General features: G+C 38.3%; 1 protein-coding gene across 8 annotated transcripts in view; it reads right to left on the bottom strand.

Moving 5' to 3' along the window:
• PHF21A (PHD finger protein 21A) overlaps positions 1 to 18370 on the bottom strand; it is a 137368-nt gene that overhangs the window by 35825 nt on the left and 83173 nt on the right. The gene's annotated exons all lie outside the window — the stretch shown is intronic.

The raw sequence follows: 18370 nt of genomic DNA, 5'->3' as shown, positions 1-18370 counted from the left end.
TCTCCCAGCTTAAAAGCTTCCTGTTACAATATAGCTTCCATTAAAGTTTGAAATTATTTTAAAAAGAAGTTTCTTCTCCTGGTAGCCATTGTGTATCTTTAGACAGTAACAAGATTTAGGAGCAGGCCAAGTGAGGTGACCTGCAGCCTCAGATACATGTTGCCACACCCATAGTAAGGAATCACAATTTATATTCATATTTTACTTTAGTGTGGACAAGAGTGAAAACACTGTGAGGTTTTTTTTACCTTTTGCAGGCATAACCAAAAATGGACATTTCTTTCCTACATTCCAACCACCCCAAGTTAGGACAGCTTTAAAAACATTTAGCTATATACCTAAGCCCTCTCGATCAAGAGTATATGCACACTGTAAAGCAAATACACAACAAAGTTGGCTTCAAAAGAGGACAATGAAGTCAAGAGATGTGATACAGGCTCAACTGAGAAAGCTCTAGTGGAAACAGAAATGGTTAGGAAACCTCCACTAGAGCCAGGTGCCAACAGTGGGTTGCCCCATGCAGTTGCACTTATATGGAAAGGAAAACTAAAAACAAACAAACAAACAAACAAACAACCATTTTGATAATACCAAATGTTTTGATTTTGGTTTTTTTTGTTTAGAAGCATTATTATTAAGACATGGTACAAAAAAGAGATGGAGATAAAAACATAAAAATCCAGCTTGTTGGGTATATCATAAATACAACTAACTGGAAAAATACTTTTCCTCAAATTTTATTTCCACAAAATGACAACATTCTGAGCTAACAAAGTATCTGTTCTGTGCATTGTTTTTGACACACTCTAGACTTATGGTCTCTTAGCTATGATGAGCTAAAACTGCATGATACTTCAATCACTGAGTGTGTACCTTGAGCCCAGAAGAAGATAACAAAAGGGGTAGGTTCAAATCAACAGATTTGAGAACTGAAACTTTAAAAAGCCAAATAAAAAGCACAAGAAACAAAAACCCCACTGTTGTTTCATAAGGTTGAAGTGTGTGAGTTCACGATTGACCTTTTAGCAAAAGACTGAATTCAGCAACTCACAGGTACACAAGAAGGACTGCCTGCCTTCTACAACACCAACAGCCCTGGCTGAGGATGCATGCTCAGCTCTTACAAGAGAAACACAGGTCCAACCCCACTGAAAATTGAGGGAGTTGGTAATGGACAGCAGCATGACAGAACTATCTTACACTGCATCCAGTGAAGTGCTAAAAGCTGTCAAAGCCTAAAAGCTGAAAATTGTTTGTTCCCTTCCAGAACAAGAAGAAAATAATAGGAGTTAGGAAGCATTTTCCTAATTCAGATACTTTACATAGTTTTAAATGGCCTGTGTCTATCAGCTCATTCATATATGTAATAACTGAACAACCATTTAAAATTGCTTTCTGAAAAGATCAACCATGTTAACCTGCAAATCAAAGTGCCATGTCAGCAGACACAAGAGCTCAGAAAACATTTCCAGAGAGTAACCCTAGGGGAAGGAGCGGAGAAGGCAGCAAAGTAGGAGAGGAAGTAATGTAACATCCCTATAGAATACCTGCCAAAAAATGGACTGCAAATACACTGCACAGGAGGCTGAAGAATTACCATACCTGGCATGAACAGGAAGGGAGTTTTTGTCTTCCACAGCTGCCTGTATGAAATTCAGGGATAATGGTGCTCTTCTACTGATTCCCCGACTGGAGAAAATCAGGAGCAATAGTCCAAGAATGAATTTCCATCTTGTTCTTTACAATGGGAGGAACATTGGTAAAAGGATGAAAAAGAAAAAAAGGAAGAGGGAGAGGCAGGCTGGAGGACTCCTCTGCCATACTGCTACAGCAGGGCAAGAGCCATTGAGTTCAGGAGCAGGAGCAAGGTGCACCACATTGCATTCACATGCCGCCTGTTCCACCCCTGGGCCTGAATCATGACCCGCAGAGCCGGGGAAACACAGGCCCGAAGCACAACTCTTACCAGTGCCTTGTGCAAAAACTGAGGCTCGGCATATTTGGCACAAGATGGATAACGTGAGTGGAAAAATGCCATTGCTCTGGAAGTCTATGCTAGCCTGTTAAAGGCTGCTGAGAGCTGCCTGGCAGGAGCATATCCTGCCATCCATATCCATTATGCAGATATTAAATTGGAAGAAACATCTAATGCTTTTAAGATTCAGAGAGTAAAACTGAAGTTTGCACTGCATGCCAATTGCTTACGCAGTTTATTAAGCTTCTTCTACCAACTGCCAGTAAAAGTACTACACTGAGACTACAGAAATCATTTTACTACCTGCAAGACAGCTGGGATTCTCTTCTGTAGTTATGAAGAGAGAGACTCCGACAACATATTCCAAAGTTATGTAGCTGAATTAGCAAAACCAGACGAGGCTCTCAGGGTTGCACCTACACAGAAACTCAGAGCAGATCTACTCCCATTTTCAGCACTACCCTCTGCACTATCCTCTGCACAGCCTCAGTCCACGCCGTTGGTCTGACACCACACGGCTCCCTCGCAGCATCCTGCTGGAACCGCTGCTCTGCAGCCACACAAGAGCCCCAGCACATGTCTGTCTGCAGCAATGTCAGCAGAGCCTCATTTTGTAGGGAATTAAACAGCAGGGCACTATGAAAGAAACTCTTGTCTACTGTCAGACTTCATTAAGACTGTGTTTTAAAACTGTTCTTCAATTACTTGACTGTTCTTAATCACTTTTAAAGACAGTTTGTGCTGCAGGAAGTACAGTCTGTATGACTGATATAAAGTCCTAGCTACATGCCTTAGAGACTGAGTATTAGCGAGATTGAGGTTATCTAAAAGAACCACAAAACTCTTAAGAAATTTAATCATTGCCATTTTTCCTTCTTGCTTTTATTTAGGAATATTTAATTCAATTCTTACTGACAACTTCAAAATTTTAAGTTGAGATTAACTCAATCATAAACACATCGTCATACACACAACAGTTTTCTGCATATCAGAAAGCTCTAGTTCTCCTTATATTCCTAGAATAGTTTCTTTTTCTGCCATACTATGAAGGTATGCAAAGCGTTTGTCTTTCAAGTTTACTGAATCTTCCCCAAAACCAAATGCCAATCCTCTCTTTACATCCAGAACATGAAAGAATGAATAATCACATCCTTTCTTCCATACTGTATTCTACAAAAAAGGAGCTGCTAGTCCTCTGCAACAGTTACTATCAGACTACTTCAAAATTCATTTGTCTAACAGTGCCTTGTAAGCACAACACATCATCTCATAGCTCTTGCTGTCTTGACATCTTTATCACTAATCTCATCAAGAACCATTCACACCACTGAGTTCACAGAGCCCGAGACGTCTTATATGACTCTTTCTTAAAGGTAATAATTGCAATCAATATTGTGACATTTAGCGATACCACTTTCTCCTTCATGCCATGGGCCAGATCCTAACACAGCATTAGAAGATTATTTTGGTTTGATTAAGCAGAAAATAGATCTTCTTGGTCATATATCTGTGTCAAAATATATCCCTGTGCTCATATAAAAACTATCATGAATATGTTGTTACAGGATAAGCAAAGTCCCTGGAGCAAACTTAAAAGTTAGTAAGGTTTAAAGTTTTTATCCTTATTAGCTAAGCATTATTTCCATTTTAATCAGTCAACTAAGAAATAAATAGTTCTCTGAGTACAGCTATTTTTAAAATACTAGATCCCTTCTTATATTTAGTGACACACTTTCCTCTTCATTCAGGAAACATGTTCAGAAAAAGCCTCCATATCTTAAGGACGGTCTGTTTTTAAACTTCAGAAATCTATACAAATTAAAATATATTCAAAAAAAGAGAAGTAGAGTACTAAACAGCCTTGCAATACATATATTTTAGATCACAAAACTGAGGCTGATGTGGTTTGAACTGCTCAACTGCCTGCTAGTAACCTGCTTTCCTGCTCTTCCAATTTCAGGAAGTCAGCTATTACAGATCCTCTGTTACCTGTGCCCTCCACTGACCAAGAAATGTTCTCTGGGATATAAAAACTGCCAACTGCTGCGAATGAAATGGTAAAAGGCAGTACTGATTTCAAATAACTTCCAATTTGGGAGTGGAGAGGATGGAAGGAATTTTACTGCTCTGCAATCTTCCTTTCCAGCCTCCCTCTCTCTTTGGCAGCCCCATTCCCTACCGCTACCCAAACCAAAAGATATCAAAACTTACATGGCAGAAAGAAGCTAAAAGATTTTGGAGATCCAGCACAACTAGACTTTAACCTGCAAAGAGGGTGCATTTTGGGAATGCAATTTTGGAGTGGAAAGATTACAAGCAAGGAGAATAATTGTACACTCCTCTAATGCTTTAAGATGGTATCTAAATTTTAAAATAGTGAAATCCAATTATAGACATTGATGGTGCAGAATCTACACCAGTAAGAATAAAAACCCTGCCATGCAAACCAGCCTGAATTAAATTCCATTGAAACAATGATCAAAGGACTATAGAAATATTTACAGCTATTTCTGTGGTTATCCTGTATTTTTACAGAATTCTGCACCTCTGGCTGTGCTTTACTTACAGAAGATCTTTTTATCAACAAAAAAAATCCAAACCAACTAAACTAGAAATAATTTCATTTCAAGAAAATAGAGTGATACAATTTCCTACTTCTTAAAGGTGATCCAAGTGGCACCTCTATTTTCCAGTCAGAAAAGGTGCTTCCGAGGCAGAGGTGCTTGTGTGCTGAATGGAAATGTAGCAGTGGGACTGGGAGACCACCTCCACCTCATACTTGAATGCCCTCCTGGACATGATTACTGAAATGCACACTGTTTATTGGTATAGTTTAAAAATCTAACTTTTTTCAGCTTTCGGTAAATACACAGATATCAACCATACCCAGTCAATGGCTGGATTGCCAACACTCCAGTAACTGTCCCAAAGAGCATGTACTGCATTCAGTTCACAGAAAACACAGCTAAAAGCTGCCCAAAGATAAAAAGATTTCTTATGATATGAATGAGCACTAGAGATGGACCAAGATAGTACAGTTAAATTTGGTATGCCCTAAATTCATGAGCTTGCTTTGCAGTCCTAATAACTTTAAAACAATTACTGACTATGGCATATGGTACCTTGTGTAAAACAGAACTCAAATAAATCTTACTTCCATAAAAATCTACTTTGATGTTATGTCAGATAAATATTGTTAGATAGCACTGGCATAATGTGAAAAGTATTTGTCGTTAAAAATGTTGGTAGACTTGTTACATTTAATTATATTTAAAACTATTTAAAATAATTACTACAGGTGTGATCCTGAAAGAAATACACAGTTCACATATACGTATTTTGAAACACATATGTATTTTGAAAATTATGTGGGATATTTCCTTTATGATAGAGAAACATCACTTGAAGTTGCTAAAAATCATTCAGAAGTGGATTATGCCAGTTCTGAAAACAATGTTAATTCCTTCATTCTTAACAGAGGAGAGTGTTTCTGGTTTTTTTTTAATTTTATTTAAAAATATAGCTAGGATTATAAATGAAAATGGCCAAAAATAGCTGCTGTGCTATTCTGCTTTATACGACTTCTCGATTGCTGAATTTTCAGTACCATGTCTTTTACCATTTGCAACACCACAAGACCAATTCATTTTTGGAAGGGAATGCTGTACTGTGAAATGCCTTATGTATCACCATCTTCTTGTTTTAGAATATTTACTTTTGCACAAAGAAGGGTGCAGAGACTGAACTAGTAGGAGCAGCACACATACAATGTTTTCCTGCAGCTTATGTATTAAATAACTGTAATATCTAGTTTCTTACCCTAGCACTTCTGTAAACGGAAAGAAACTTGAAAAAACAGCTACAATAATTAAACAATGAAGCAATTAATGAATGGGGAATTAAGTGTGTGACAACAGTCAAAACAGAACAGGAAAAAGAGTTAAGTGCAGTACTTTGAATGCAATTAAGGAGGAATGGAAAGAAAGGAATGAAATTAATTTTTTATTTTTAAATTTGACAAGGTTTGACAAAGTTTGTCTTACTTTAGGTTTTTCTGCTTCATAGAAGTACTTTCAAGTACAAATACAAACTGGTAAAAGGATATGGGGTTCAGCTCAACATGAAAAGGTTTAAGAAACTAAAAAACTGAACTGCTGACTACACTGGAAAAGGTGCTCATTTTAATTATATCTTGCCCATCTTATTGTTCTACCCCTCTTTGTCTGTTTTGGGGGGGAGGGAAATCTCCTTAGGGAAAAATAAAAAAGCCATCCAGGTTGTGCAGAAATGAAACAAGGGTTTTTTGTACTTCAGCATAAAAAAAAGTTTATATGATCCCTGACTAAACCTACTTTACTAAAAGTGTGTAATATGGCCTTGTAAAATCTGCCATGGACTGAAGCTTGGGATATAAAATTTCAGAACAAAAAATATTATGGATTATTATTTCTATGTAGGAGAACACACAGGAACAATCACCCCCATGAAAAAGCCATTCACATCTACAGGCAGTAGCTAGTTACCTAAGCTAAACACCTCTGCCAGGCTGGGCCTGCTGCTTCTCTTCTCCTACCTCTGATTTACCTAATAACATGACATTCTTTAAACTGAATTTGTCTGCATTAAGCAAACAAAGTAGAGAAATTTAAAACAGTAAACTTACTTCATGTTTTAGAAATAAAAAACCTAAATAGAAGTGCACTTTCTGATCTGGTAACTCCTCATATTTTGAATAACCCCAGTAAAAAGGAGTCAAAAAGTAATTTTACAACATTCTACAGCACAGTATCAGTCCTTGACTAAACATTAATCAGCTTCAGCAGGGTTCTTGTTCATCCTACAGCTATTCTCATGACTGAATCACACCTCCTCTCCTCCTCATGAAAGGCAACACACACAGTTCATGCTCATGCGCTTCATGCGTGATCAGAAGTATCAAAGAAGATGACTAGTTTTACTGAACCACAGAATGCAAATGTGGTCTTCTGTGAACAGAAAGACCTAAATGCTCAAACTATGTTGTACAAACCCCTATTGATAACTCTGATGTTGTTAGCAGCATCTCATATTTCATTTCCACAGTTGCTTTACAAATATCACAAACTAACACCAGCATTGTCCCTATGTCATCAACTAAATACTGTTTAGTGTCAGTTCAATTAAAACCTCTCATAAACAACATCACATCACAATTCATTGTTGATTTCCACTTCATAAGAAGAATAAGTTATTAGAGCAAAAAGTCATAGTTTCACCCCACTCAAATGAGATTTTCTCTTCTTCCTAGTCACTTAGTATATCAAATACAGACATTCTGTTCAGCTAAATATACCTGCTCTACTATTTTCTTTAGTTAACCAAGGACGATCAAAATAAATGCCCGCTTCACAGAAAAGACATCAAATTAAATCACTGCAGAAGACACAAACTACTGTCCTCCAATTGTATCAAGGTTTGTAGATCAGACAACAGTGGCCGTCTGAAAAACAAAGCAATGGTTCCTCCTTACCATCCCAGCTTAAATGGTATGGGGAGGGGGACTTTGTCCCTGTGTTTATCTTGGCACAAAAGGTACATCACTAAGTAAGGTTAAAACTACTCAACAATTAAAGATTTGCTGAACTTCCACCTCTCTTATAAACACTCAAGAACAGGCATTTTGCCAGAAGACTGGAAAACTACCTTTTTTGTTGAGATGTAGTGCTACTGGAGACAGTTCAAATGAAAACCACAACATAATCAAAGACCCAACAAACAGCACTGTGTAATGTGAAGCTTACTGAGGCTCAGCATATACAGTTTATTGCGAGGTGACTTCTCATGGAGTATAGATATTTATATAAAGAAAGCAAATGCAACAATGGGAGGGGTTTTAGTTTCCCTGAAAAATGTAAAATGATGACTCTGTGGCTGTAATTTGATGGTGGACAAATTGAATCTTGAAATAAGATGCAGATATGGTTAAATGCTGGAAAAGCCTAATATGAGAGGTAACAGCTAGCCATGGTTTGAAGCCTCTATGACAAGGTTATAGAGCTTTGTAAAGGAAATGCATAATCTAAGTTTCAGAGCAGACTGTATAGTACATGTGAGGGGGAGAGGGATCTGGGACTTGGGAAGACTCTGCTCATATTTGTCCCCTACCAGGGACAGTGTAAGTGCCTGTTCCCAGCACACTCCTCCAGCACTGAAACTCCACTCTCATTCTTTAGAACATGTCCAGAGGCACAAACAACCAGATATAGTCATGATTGTTTTCTCATCTTCCCCTGAAATACAAGATACTGGCCACAGTTAGAAGCCAAACAAAGCAAGTTATCTTCTTTCTTTGATGCCTTTTATTGTATGCTTCTTTATATATTTAGATATTATTGATTTTAGACTTAGAATGGGGAAAAAATATCCCCAGGTCAGACTTGCTGGGATATTTTTTCCCATCCACTGCAATGCAGGATATGGACTACCTGCTAGGATTAGTTGAGCAAAATTCCCTTAATCAACCTGCTGACATTGCAAGGGCCTTCAGAATAACTGGCAGGCTAATACAACACCTGTTTTATGGAAAACAAAGATGTGGAAGACAAAAACTTAGTACCCTGATAACCAAACTTTCCAATTCTCCCTGAAGTCAGAAGACATCACACAGGGTTACTGAGGTAAAATATGATGGTTTCTAACATGCAGGAAGTTAAACTGGTTAACCTCCTTGTCCTTTTTGGAATTGATGTGTGGCGTCTTCCCTCTGCTTCCTAGTAGCAGTTTCATAATTAAAGTTTATCAGCACTCTATTGAAAGAAAAAAAATTTGCATGCTTAATAAAACACAAAAAACCATTTTAAGAACATGATAGTTTTGAACAGACATACATAGTACCTAACTTAATTCACGGGATCAGGCATTAGTATCCAATCTCAATTTATGTATGTAATCTCAATTGTTTTTTATTTCCTGGAATATAAATTCCAATAACTGTTCTTACTTCTGCCAGAACTCCTCTCTATGAAATTTTAATTCCTTGGTATCAAAATGCCTCAGGATAGTGCCATCACTTCATCCTGCAAGGTAATGGTTATGTGAGACGCAGATATGAAGAAGTCACAAACAGAACAGGAAGATCGTTCTGGCTTCAATGAACACCTCACAGGAAAATGTATTTGAGACCTGCTATATAAGTATGGACAATATCCTGCATGAAAAAATAGTAGTAGTCTCTACTAATAGAGACTACACAATGGAACAAAAACATTCATATTCCTGTAAGTTCATACTACTTCTTTACAGCGTACTTGCTTGTTTGACAGTTATACTGTCATAATTTTAGTCTGTTAAACCTCTGCTCTAGGGTTTATAAAAGATCAGAGCACTTGTCACTCTCAGTGTAGGTACAGTGAGATAGAGTGGTTGAGCAGTTCATTCTTTTTTCTAATTACACTCCATTAACCTTCCACATGAGAGCTCCCCTGTGCTTTCATACCAGCAGCACCAACTGGCTGCATTTGATAAGGCTCGGCAGCGTTTGCAAGGCCGGCACGGGTAACTGAAGGAACAGCTCAGCTGGGCAGACTTAGCAGAAGCTGGGCTGAGGCTCTGTTACTGAGCCACAGTCATATTCAGCTGAGTTATACAGAGATGGACACCAGCCTCACCCTACCCACTTCCCTCACAACTCTACCCCTTGAACTTCAGAGATGCGTGATCTACCACAAAAAGCCAAATGCAGAACCAGGGAATTATTCACAATGTGGAACTGAACAGTTACCATGCTTTCACCTCACTGCAGAGACCTGCCAAAAGAAATGCATTTAGAGCATTAACGCATGCAGGGCAATAGAAAAGGAGTTGTCGTTGCATTATAATTAGATCATGTTAGTGTATGCAACCACAGCATAAAGAAGAAAAACTACTTTTGAAATTTAAATCTTTTTCAAATGCACTTTGAGTATCTGGGGTTGTTTGCTGTATGTTCTGAAGACCACACTGGTAACAAACAGCATTACATTTTATAACCCCCTCAACAGTGACCACATAAATGATAGGCTTTTCTAAAAGAGAGACTTCTTCAATTAATAATGTATTCTATGGGAGTTTTAAACTCAGTGCCAGGAAAGCTATTTTCCATGTGCATGAAGGTAGATTAGCATTTGTGTATACTGAGTAACAGTGTCAGCACATGCTCACACAGATAAAAGGGAAACAAATTTGGAAGGAGGGATTATAAACAATCTGAACAGAATCCAAATTATTGTAAAAATAAATTAAACACTACAAAATCTGCACTTGCAGATGACATTTTCTACTATCCGTTGGAACTTTTAACTGTTTCAAATGACTTCATGACATAAGGCTGTATACAGAACTGGTCTGTATAAGTGAGTGATGGCAATACTCTTTTTGCTATTAGCTCCATTATCCTCTCCCATCCTTCTCCCGTTTTTTAATGTATTGTGATACTCACATCTGCATGTAACTCCATAAATAAATATAACTTCTATGGTAAGTTTCCCAACCTTTAGCTACTATTTCAAAATGACCTGCTGTTTTCTAAGACTTGGTAACTTTGAAGTGTCTGAAACAAACTGTTTCTACAGAGATTGGCTACAAGCCAAGCAATAAATCCAGCCCCATCCTTGTTCAGAATGGTTCATGAATTTTATTTCAGAGTTCTGGTGAATGTTGTCAAAGATCCCCTCCAGTACAAAGGAAACAAAGGTGGCTCTTCTCTTATAACAGAAAGGTAAACACTGCTACTGAACCCACCTTAAAGTACTCTCTTTACAAGAGGGATCGTTAAAGACCTTCAGACTCACTTTCCACATCTAAGTAATTTTCTAATAGCATTTGGACCTCCTTTCTCAAATTTTCTTAAATTTAATCTAAAGATGCCAATTCAGTCTTGAATCCAATTTAACTTGTACCATATAAGCCTATAATATATTACATAAATTCAGAATTCATGGAAATAGCTGAACGCTGCTGAGGTTGCCTCGAGAAAGTTGAATAGTTAGAGGACAGTTAGTTCTTCCCTCTATGATACATTTGCTCAAAGTGCAAACACAAGTTCCTTTATAACAACAATTTTTTTAAAGAATAAGGAATGCTTTTGTTGGGATACATTTGATATCAACAAAGTCCAAGATAAATTTTGTCAGCTATAATTTCTCTACTAAAGATGATGTTCACTCTTAAATCTAATAAATTTGAAACAAACACGATTAGGACAATGAAGAAAATTATCTAAAGCATCCATATCTCTTGTTCTGTAAAAATTCATCTATAATGCTTCAATGCTGTAATGCAATGAAATCTTGTTTGAGCTAGGATTAAAATTTTTCAGGTCAGGATAGCACTGTGAAGGAATGCAGAACCACGTTTCTGTCCCACACTTGGCTCCTACTTCTGTAAAAAAGAATTTTGAATTTATGTACACATGAATTGTACCTAATGCCTCTGTAATTTGCTCTCTCATCTTTTTTGGAGTACATACTAGAATCATGACTTAAAGCTTCAAAATTCCTGGCTGTAAGCATCTCGTTTTGAAACTGCTTTCAGAATAAAGCATTGCAGAGGTGCTTCCACTTTCTTGAGCCATCACTGGATTCCACTATTTGGGATACTGTTTTCTGACAAGTGGGCTATGCTCAACTGTGAAGAATGCAACATTGCAGCTCATGGAGACTTTTTTAACTAATAAATGCCTGATAAGTGTACCTCTTCAGAACTTTTTGGTAATGTTATTTTCCCAACATCTCTTAGAAAATATTTCAGAAGGAAATATTTTTTACACTGCCTTTTACAGAAGACCTCTCAAAAATAATGCAAGTATCTTCCTTTTATATTATGTCAATCAGGAAGATTTCTCAAGGATTTATGAGGCCCATGAGGTGGGTGAACAGATCCCTTAACCTAACACATACAGAAATATGTAGTGTGGTGATGAACTCCCAGAACAGAATTGCCGAGGCTTTTTGTAGTGCTGTAATAATCCTTGAAGACTGAGGGATTGTTGATATCAAAAATAAGAATGTGAGAATCCCATTTCAAATGGTGGGAAAAGAGTCCTAGTGCAACTAGCTAAAACTCTCAGAATTTTGTTTTTCTGGGAGGCAAATTTTTGTTACTAGGATTTTGTTAAATCTTTTAAAGACAGACTGTAAATGCTAGAGATGTAAAATGAACTCTGAAGAAACCTTTGATGAATTTCTATAATTCTCCAAGGAGTTCTCTGTCAAAGCGAGGTAAGAAAGAGAAAATAAGTTCCCCTGTAATTCCTCTTTATGCAATACTAAATATACATCATAAGCATGGGTTTAGGGGAGATCAAGATTTCTTCTTTGCCTCTGCAGGCCCATATTAGATTTAAACGGGAAATTAACTTTATTAAAAAAAAAACTAAACAAAAACATTAAACATATTTTCATCACATAATGAAGTGCAAGTTCTTTTTCACACCATATGTTTGACTTGCTACTTACTGCAGAGAACATGCAACATATTACTGGATGAACACATTTCATGCTACAAACTGGTCTGACTAGCTAAACCTGCACTAGGAGGTATCAGACAATCCTAGCGAAACTCAGAAGTATTATTTCATTGGCGTTCACTCAGCATTTCTTGCATGACAACTGAGTTGTGAATATGTTTGGAAGCATTAGCTCAGAATGCCTGGACTTCTAAATCTAGCATCACTGGGTCGCTCTCATGTTTTGCTAAAGACACCTATCACATCTGTCTCTGAGACTGTAAATCACAAAACACTAGTTTTCCTCTCTATGGTTTCGCACCAATGGATTTTTTTTTTTTCAAGGAAACACACACTGCACTGTTGAGAAAGGCTGAAAGACTACAGAAACCTAGCAACTGAAACACAGGTTGTTACAGCAAGACATCTTGTTTTGTGTCCTCAGGTCTGGTAACTTTACTCATACTGGGATCTCAAGCACTATTATTAACACAGAGAACTACCTTAAAGCTGCACTATCTTTGCAACAAGAGTCTAATAAAGTTTTACACACATAACACGTACCCTTTTAAATTCCTGACCATATAAATAAGCCCTCACATAACTCTCTTTATCAGATAACCTCCGCAAAATAAGAAGCCGAAGGGAGTTTCAGCATAGGGAGCAGGTTCTGCGGGCTCTGAGGTGGGGGCCCATTAGACAAAAGGCGCAGCTGAGATAACTTTTTCGCTCATATTACCTCTGAATAAATCAAATTGATGCTGAAATGCAGGGGTGCCTTGGGGAAGCAAGCTTCAGGGTTTCTTTCTGTTTTCTAAAAAATACAACAGAGCACATATCCAAGAAAATAGGGCATATTTATTTGTTTGTTTTGGTAAAACTATCCTCTACTGTAATCCATCTGGAGTTGAGACAAGATGTAATCAGAGGAAAGAGGTTTTTAAAAGATCTATCAGGCACACACTTACAACACTAAATACATGCAAGGGCATGTAAGTAACTAGTGATCTAACTTTACTCTAAAAAAAGAAACACCATGGCCAAAGGCTGAGAAAATGTCAACCAATTGTAACAAAAATGTCAGTGTGTGATAGGTGCTGCAGAAATTAAATGAACAAACAAAGCCCTAACCCAGTGTAAATATTTTAATGTGCAAACAGAAATACTTGATTTCACACTGTATGGCCACTATTCATTATGAGCCTTGTAGAATTTTCACGGCATTTGTTTGGAGAATCATACAAATATGTTCGCATCAAAACCACCCCAAACCCCAAACACGTTTGTCAATTTGCATAGGAAGACAGTCAAGCTGTCATTGATTGCAAGGAAACTCAGAAGAAAACAAAAAATAAGCTCAAAAAAAAAAAAATCAGGAAACACAGAAAAGAGTCAGATGAAACAGGTTTGCAAAAGCAAAGAGCCTGAGAGAGTTCAAGAAGCGTTTGGATGATACTCTCGGGCACACGGTGTGACTCTTGGGGATGGTCCTGTGCAGGGCTAAGAGTTGAACTCAATGATCCTTGTGGGTCCCTTCCAACTCAGCATATTCTGTGATTCTGAGCACTCAGAGATAATGTAAAGCTGAACTAAAAAGTAGTGAAGTCAGACAAGCAAATATTAGTCCTTTCTCATTGGCAGGGAAGGCTTGCAGAAGACAGCATTGCATTTTATCAGAATGACTTGGAAAAAGGAGAGCACTTTGGTCAAACAGGTCCCTTTTAAAGCCCCTTCTCACTGACGTGTCAGGCCTATGCCCAGAGGGGTGTCTGAGGTGACACAAGTAGTAGTGCAGGGAGTACTTTGAGATTTTTTTTTCAGTGTATCAGAAATAACTATTTCATTGAAGAAAAAAGGTCCATATTTCATATACACATATGCAAGAACTGACCAGTAAACCTTGCTTGATTACTCTACATATCCACAATCTTAACTGTTTTTCTTCTTTTGTTTCCCCACTTATAGGTTGCACGATTAGCTTGTATGCTCTGCAGGCCAAAAACCTAGTCTGCAAAAATCTTTTGAAATATTTAACACACACTAGTACTATCTAAATAGTGATAATAATTCAGTGGCTTTTTCCTGCTCTGCAGTTCAAATGTATTTATTATGAGCTAGACAAATAATGGAGGATTGCAGCATTCTGCCTCCACATTTCTCGTCTTCCTCTTCCAATTTACCAGAGCAATGATGAAAGAGGAGTTTTTGCTCCAAGCCTTTAACACTTGCAGCACAGATTCTCAAACCACGTAGCCCTCTGAACTGGAGGATCCACCTTTTGCACAGGGGCAGAAACTGATTTCCTTAATCAATTTAGAGAAGACCAGAAGTCTGCCCAGTGACCCATATCGCTCAAGAAACCGCACCAGCAGCGTACAGTATACAGGCAGCTGCTTTTAGGCCAGCAACAGCATGCTCAGCATGAACAGACTGTACTAAGATTTTTCTCCCACACAAAAAACCAAAGTGTTCCTGTGCCCTCTTTGTGCTGACGGAGGCTGTCTCTCAGTTGATGAGCAAGTCGCTATTTAGAAAATTATTTCTCAACCTATTTTGGAAATCCATGATCATGTACAATTGGCAGTGTTGGTTAGTATTCAGCGGCGATTTCAAAGGTTCTTTGTCCAGGGGAGGAGACAGGACCATTCACCAGCATGCCAGCAGAACTGCTGAGTACACAGCTGGAGCGCATGTGGGGGAAGGGAAGCGGTATATGATTTTACAATTATATCTGTTAAACACATACGGATTTGAAGAACAGTCACTCGGCTTTTCTTCTACTTTGTAAGTGGAAAATTTCAACACATTTGCCAGAATTATTTGGCTGTTTTTTCTTGTAAGAGGATAGAGGATCAGTGCAGACAAACGTTAAACCACATGTACGTGCTACATAATTGGTTCTTTCAGCCCCTTGCAGCGCAAATGATTTGCAGTAACATGCTCCGACCTCCTTACTAGTTAGCAGCCCCCATCCAAGACAAATACATCAAGAAAAGATAGAAAGGAAAAATCTGTGGACAAGATAAACCACACAAGCTTGGCTTTTTCATGTTGTTCACATTTTTTCTATTACCCAGCTGCTAGATATTCAAGAGAAAACAGTGTACTATAACAACTGCTACAACAAGCCAAAGGAACACAAAACCAGTAAGAACCCTTTCTGTTTGGCTCTTCACAGGGCTCTCACTTGTACTAGAAAAACGTCACTTTGATGCCCTGTTTGCATTCCATTTCCAACAACAATGAGGAGGATGGAGGTCTCCGGTTTCTATGACAACCCAGATGGGCCACAATACAAGATACTTACAAATGTTCAACTGCGGGGATGCCAGATCAAATTAAGCTAGAGTTTACACTACTTCATAGAAACTAAAATAAAAGAAAAAACCCAAACAAAACATGAATGTCAAAGGAAGGATGACATTTCCTCTGTAGTTCCAAAAGATTTTTGAAAGGAGATGGTAAAGAAAGGAAGGATTTTTCTTTACAAAAATAAATAATATTGTTAACACCAGCAAACTGAAACCCTCATTTACATGAGTAAATGTTTTCATTAAAACTCTACTACCAGAAAATTACCATAAAACATGAAAGGCAAAAAACAAATCCCAAAATAACATGACTTTATTAATTTACGTAACTCCTTATGAACTGGCAAATTTGTTATCCACTGTTTTGTATGGCTTGCTTAATGCCATAATTTATATTTTGTGATATGGTTTGGTTTTCTGTTTTTTATCCCTGATCTGGTCTTTTGTTACATTTTGCAAAAGACATTCAGATGCAGAAAATACTCCATATTTTATCTGAAAAAATGAAGCTAGTAATAGTGAGATATTTTAGTTAACACTAACAAAACTGCAGAAACATTTAATATGTGCTCTTACTAATTTGACTGGTCAGTTGTTAAATGGGTGAGGTGATCTTATTTCTCAAAGGCATTGATTAACTCAGTGTTCTGGGAAGGTAAGTAACTGTAACAGGCCAGGCAGTTCAGGCAAAATGAGTAAAATACCTTCTGAAGATGCACTCGAAAAAGCTTCTCATAAGCTTTTCAGATATGGTTCCCAAAACAAATGAAGTTAAAGAAGTTAAATGAAGTTAAAGAATTTCTAAATAAATGTGTATTTTTAGGCACATTATTTTGAAAAATCTTCTGCTACAAGCTAAGGTATTGTCTTTCTTTTTAGCTATGGTCCCGCTTCAAGTTACTCTCCTTTCTTTCTTCCAACTTAATCATCAGGTAGTTAATAGCATTCATTAAATTGATGATAGCCAGGAAGGCTCACATTATGACAGATAACCATGGACTTTTAGAGGCTTATGTTCTTTGAGGAGAGAGTGGGAAAAGAGGAGAGAAAGGCTTAACAGCTGTGCCTAGTCAAAATAATCCAAAATTAGAGGGACTGTAACATTTAAAATTGGAACACAGAACCCTAAAATCTGTGTCTGTGCAGCTGTTGTAACACTTTATTTAAAACTGCAGACACCCTCTCGTCATAAATCATTCCCTCTGCAGCACGGCTAACCACTACTGTTTACACAAGGACTCATCAGTCTGGCTTGCAAGTGCCACCTCATCACTCAGGAGCACCCGAGGCTGCCGGCTGGAAACAACCACCTCTCGCACCGGTCAGCTGGGCCTCCTGCAGGTGCCTGAGCCTCTCCCCATGTTCCGTGTAGGAGCCAGGACCCGGACACCCTGGATTTACAGAACGTGCCTAAGGTGCGCTCTGAGACACCCAGGTTAGCACCTGCTTGTCACCTGCTCCTCAGCAATTCTCTTCCTTTCTCTTTCACCCCAAACCCTCCCACCGTTCAAAGCCGTCTCCCCTGAAAACATGACAGCCTGATGCTGCAAGGTTGCTGACAGGAGGACAGCTGGCACAAGGCACAGCACGCCTGAAAAAAAGCTGCCTGCTCTGCCATGTTTCCCTCAGCCTGTGCAACGGTGAGGGGAGCCAGGGAGACACGCTGTGATGATGGCAACAGCGTTTCAGGCAAGTGATTTGCAAGGAGCAAATGCAGAACGACCAGAGCACCTCAGTACTGCAGGGTGAAGAGCGGAGGGCTGAAATTACACATCTGTAATAAAAATTAAAATACCTGACAACTCTGCACAGCTAGTGGGAATTAACTGGAAGTGACAAACTGGGACGCAGAAATGTGACAAATGACACAGACGGGTATGATTAGCCTTAAACGTGGACTACATTGTTTACGCTTCACCCATACAGCTGGGGCTGTACAGCCACATCATATAACTGCTACCTATGTTTCACATATAAAGCAGAAAACAAGAAGCAGTATAATGAAAAAGAGAATTTGTAAAGTGCTAATGCTTAGTAGAATTGTAAGAGTTTAACAGGAATAGCAAATAAGTAGGAAGGAGCTGTATATTGCAAGGGATGGTAGTGCTGCAGTGAAGAAGCTGCTTGATGTCACACAGTTAAAGTTACTCTAATCATAATTCAGTGTAAGTGTCAAGAGACTGGGACAAATAACCAGGCCAGTGGATTCCTCTCACAAACTCTACTGCCAATCACATACCCCAGACATTTCAAAGGATGAACTTCTACTCTGCAGTGATATGGCACAGATGAAAGTTGTACTTGCAAACTGCACAGCATCTGCTATTCCACTGGCTCATTCAACTACCAATTTCCATGCTACCACAACAGCATGACTGATTACTGACCCCATAAGGAATTTGTACCTACGATGGTATTCAACTCTTCTAATACTCTAACTAAAAAATAAATAATCTCTTGCCCCATCAACAAGAGAAAGACACTGAGTAAGTAATGCTTGGCATGTGCCCTGCCTTCACAAATTCTGGACAGTTTACACTACTTTTTGCACAGCTGAAATTAGAAACTCTGAGCTGATTCCCTAGACAGAACATCTCTCCCTCAACTCCAAAGATCCCTCTT

Source organism: Pseudopipra pipra, chromosome 6 (assembly GCF_036250125.1).
Source record: "Pseudopipra pipra isolate bDixPip1 chromosome 6, bDixPip1.hap1, whole genome shotgun sequence".
NCBI lineage: Eukaryota > Metazoa > Chordata > Aves > Passeriformes > Pipridae > Pseudopipra > Pseudopipra pipra.
Note: the sequence above shows the minus strand (reverse complement) of the source record. Positions and strands in the feature narration are given on the sequence as shown.